General features: G+C 34.7%; 1 pseudogene; it reads right to left on the reverse strand.

The window, feature by feature from the left end:
- Positions 1-325: 325 nt before the first annotated feature.
- On the reverse strand, positions 326-782 carry LOC102818914 (annotated as a pseudogene).
- Positions 783-4,827: the final 4,045 nt, after the last annotated feature.

The following is a 4,827-nucleotide window of genomic DNA, read 5'->3' on the forward strand; positions in this document are numbered from 1 at the left end:
CTCAATATCTGGAAAGCAGTTGTAAGATTAAAACAAGTACTTCAGTAGGAATAATATTCAACATTTATAGAACTTTGAAGGTAAGAAAACAGCATTCACAGATGTCTTGTACACAAGTACATTAGTTTCCAGGACACTGGGGGAAACCACAAAACACACAAAATAAAAATCTAATGTGCTTAACCTTCCACCATTCTTTTGAGTATTAAACCTAGGCCACCTTTGGCCACTTGCAGGAGTATATTTTCTTCTTCATTCTCGATGTAAATACTTGCTTCTTGGGACACCAGCAGTTTTGCTTCTTCCACTCTCTCCTCATCACAGTCTAAGTGTCCTTGGTTGCTGCCCGGTGCATTGCTGTTGCCTCAAAATGGTCCTTAGCATCTGGAATAGCGCCCCCCCAACCCCCCACCCCTTCTAGAAACATGACAGCAGTCTCGTGCCTGTTTTTGGAAGCTGCATATTGCAGGGGAATACAGCCATACTAACTGACAACATTCACTTGAGCACCTTTTCCCAGAAGGGCTTTTACAATCTCATCCTAGCCAGCAGAAGCAGCAATATAAAGAGAAATCCAACCTGCATCGTAAGTATCATTCACAGGCACTCCAAGCTGTAGCAATAAGTCAACTATTTCTGTATGTCCAATGCAATACAATTCTGTTGTCCTGGTCTGTTTTAGTAGGCAGGGATTTGTTGGTCAGGATCCTTTCCTTCAACTCCTCCATCTTCCCATTTTAGGTCAGGTTGCAGACCATTAGGTTAGATACACACTCCTCCATTTCGCTTTCCTCAGGCTCTCCGTCTCTTTTCTTCTTTTTTTAATGCTTCCTTCATCATTCAATATTTTGCCCATGTTGTTATTGCTGTTAAGTGCTGTCTAGTCAGTTCTAACTCATAGCAACCCCATATAGGGTTTCCGAGGAGTAGCTGGTGGTTAGAAGTCCAGTGCTTAACTGACAGCACAGTACAAGTATTCCGTTTTGCTTATAGAATCTTTCAACCCAAAGCTTAAATTTGTGTTTCAGTTCGTCAACCTGAGAAATACTGAGAATGTTCTTCCCTTTCGATTTTCTAATTCCAAGTCTTTGCCAACTTCATTGTAATACTTTACTTTGTCTTTTGGAGCAGCCCTTTGAAATTTTCTGTTCAGCTTTTTTACTTTACCATTTTTTCCATTCACTTTACCTTCAAAGTGCACATTTCAGAGCGTATTCTGACATCCATTTTGTTTTTTTCTTTCTTTCCTATCTTTTTAATGATCTTTTGCCTTCTTCCTGTATGATGTTCTTGATGTCATCCCACAACTCTTCTGGTTTTCGATCATTAGTGTCTAATGCATCACATGTATTTCTGAGATGGTCTCTAAATTCAGATGGGATATTCTCAAGGTCATATTTTGGCTCTTGTGGACTTGTTTGAAGTTTATTTATCTTCAGTCTGAACTTTCACATGAGCAATTGAGGGTCTTTTCATATGCCCCGGCCTTGGTTTAGCTTGAGATTAAATGTCCCCATTCTCTTTTCTAACAGGTGTAGTCAATGTGATTCCAGTGGGAAGAGAACCATCTGATGAGGTCCACATGTAGAGTCACCTTTTATGTTGTAGAATTCTTTCATGTCATCTCCAGCATCATTTCTGCCAACGTCACATTTTCCAACTACTCATCCTTCCTTTTTATTTCCAACTTTCACATTCCAGAATAGGAAAATCTGTAGAGCTAGAATGGAGATTAGTGCTTGTAATGGCTAGGTGTAAGGGACAGTGTTGAGTGACTGCTAATGGGTACTAGGTTTCTTTTGGAAGTGAAGAAAATGCTCTAAATTAAACAGGGGCAATGGTTGCATAACTCTGTAAGCACACTAAAAATCACTGAATTGTATACTTTATAAAGATCAATTTTACACATATGACATGATGCTCAATGATGCTGCTGTTAGAAATATATATCTGACATCAGCAAATAAGTAGCAACGAAGCTTATAATATTTGCCTATGTCAAGACCTCTAGTAATATTGCTTGTCTTTGTTGTACACTAACAAGCAATTCATCTTTATATGACACAGTTGTCAAGAAAATAGCCATATTAATAGTATTGCTGGTACAGTTAGAATCATTACTATATAGCATCACTTAATACAAAATTTCCAAATTTTAGAAAATAACTAAGTCTCTGGAGAAATTTGGTGCATTTCCTATCCATAGACACCAATCCAATCTAAGAAAAGTAGGTCACAGAAAACACTCTAATTCAAACTTGGCATTAGATGACCCAATGTTTTTTACTTCACATAATCATGATGTTCTTGTCATTCTATGATTCTGACCTTTAAGTCAGTGGGTAGTCTATTATTACTTAGAGGCTGCAGAGTACAGTGTCAACAGTTTGGAAGCTAAAGAATGCCCATCTTCTTTCAAAATCTTTTGGCATAATAAAAGCTGATGCCTGCTAAAAGCTCTTGCCAATGCTCCATTATTTCATGCATATGAACTAAACAACCAACAGGATACAATTAGCGGAGGATGAAAACACGTAATACATTTTTTCTAACATATTAAAACATATTTAAAAGAAATTATTTTGAAGTATATTGTAGTCCTTTAAATAATGAATAAGATGCTCCTGCTCCACAAAATATATTCTTTTCTTTCTGTAGATACAGACAAAAATGAAAACAAAATCAATTAAAATTAGAAAAGATTAAGTTTTAAAATTCAAGTAACTGGATATCCATTCTAGCTATATTGTTGATGTTGTCGTTAGGCACTGTTGAATTGGCTCCAACTCAGTGACCCTGTATAGGGACTCCAAGGAGCAGTTAGTGGGTTTGAATTGCTGAATTAGTAGTTTGCAGTCCAATGCTGACCCTACAGCGACACACCAGGAGTCTGTTCTAGCTATAAACAACTAATTATATATATTCCTTATGCCCCAGAGATGCTGTTGTTGTGAGGTGACATCAAGTCAGTTCCAAATCACAGAAAACAGAATGAACACTGCCTGGTACAGCTCCATCCTCACAACTGCTGTTGTTTCAGCCTATTGTTGCAAGCATTGTGTCAATTCATCACAATGAGTCTGCTTTTTTGCTGTCCACTATGTTACCAAGCCAAAAAAAAAAAAAAGGACTATGGTTCAGCAAAAGGCTAGGTGTATGTGTCTTCTATTTTTCCTTGTGAGACCAAGGAACCAAACATGTTGTCTTTGTAAAAAGATGCAATTACTTATTTATATTATCAATATAAAAAGTGTTCAGACTATCCTTTAATAAATTGTCAGATTTTGTAGGATCTTTCTTAGCTTCCTGTTACATGCAAAATTTCTTCCTTAACAACAATAACAAAATCAACAAACATAGTACGAAGAGTCATGTCTGTTGTTGCTAAGTGCCATTGAGTCTGTTCCAATTTATAGTGAGCCTCTATAGGGTTTTCGAGGTATGGCTGCTGTGTTTGAACCACCAACCTTTCAGTTAGCAGTCCAGAGCTTATACTACAGGGCCACACCACGAGACTCATATAAGAATCTTTGCTGAAGCTTTGAGAACATATTAAACTCTACACTAATCTAACTGCCCCTTTCTGAGGAATAGGTAGCTTTTCTACAGCAATTAATTTAGTATAGTAATAAATTGTCTCTTTAGATAAGTAACTCTAAAATGATCCCCAAAGTATACAGTGATCTTAGTGACTTAAACACCCTATTTCCATGAGAATGAAGAAAAAAAATTAACTGGAAATGACTTAATATGGAAGTTCATTTCCAAGAATGGAAATTAAAATGACAAATATAATTCCTGATTCAGTAACCCATGTCCTTTAGATAAACTTTGTTGCCTTGTTAAAATACTCTGAGAAAATGTAAATGTGAAGAATAAGTTAATTAAGTATTCCTTCTTTAATCTCAAAATATGTAACCCTTTTTTAACAGCATAGAAAAGTCCCTAAAATCATACCAAAAAGATAATACTTGTGACATACAACAAAAGATTTATATATCTAATTTATAAAGAATTCTTACAAATTAGTAAGGAAACATAAACAAATAAAGAGAATGATGAGTTTTGAGTATTAACAAGCAATTCATCAAAAATTACAAATACACAATAAACATACAAAGGGAAGTAAAATATATATATTAAATAGTTTTTTCTAATCAAATTAGAAAAGTTAAAAATATTGATAACAACTGTTGGTTATGTTCTGAGTATGAGAAATGAGCTCTTCATATTACTGGTGGAAGTATAAATTTGTATAAACTTTTACTGAATAATTTTTAATTATCCTTATTAAAATCCATAAAATGCATATATCCTATGATCTAGTAATTCCACTTCTAGAAATCCATCTTATAGATACAGGTATATGATAATGTAAAAATAAAATAGAGGATATTCATTACAGCGTTGTTAGTTGAAGAAGAACATAAATGACTATTGATAAAGAAACTGTTAGATAAACTAAGATATAAATTAAAATTAGAATACAAAATTAAAATTGTAGCTATTAAGAAAAAGCACAGACAGGTATTTCAATGTACAAATGTTCTTCTTAATTTGAGCAGTGATTATATGAGTATTCAAAATACATATATTTATTTGCATTCATAAGTATATATATGTTTTTATATGTTTCTGGATAGCTTTTGTGATTTTTCACCAAAAATGTAAATGAAAGGATTAAGTTACATTTGCATTAATCTAGTAATCTATATAGGAGCTCTGGTAGCATAGTGGTTATGAATTGGGCTGCGAACCTCAAGGTCAGCAGTTCAAAACTACCAGCTGTTCCGTGGGAGAAAGATGAGGCTTTCTGCTCCCGTAAAG

This window comes from Chrysochloris asiatica, unplaced genomic scaffold (assembly GCF_000296735.1).
Source record: "Chrysochloris asiatica unplaced genomic scaffold, ChrAsi1.0 scaffold00002, whole genome shotgun sequence".
Taxonomy (NCBI): Eukaryota; Metazoa; Chordata; class Mammalia; order Afrosoricida; family Chrysochloridae; genus Chrysochloris; species Chrysochloris asiatica.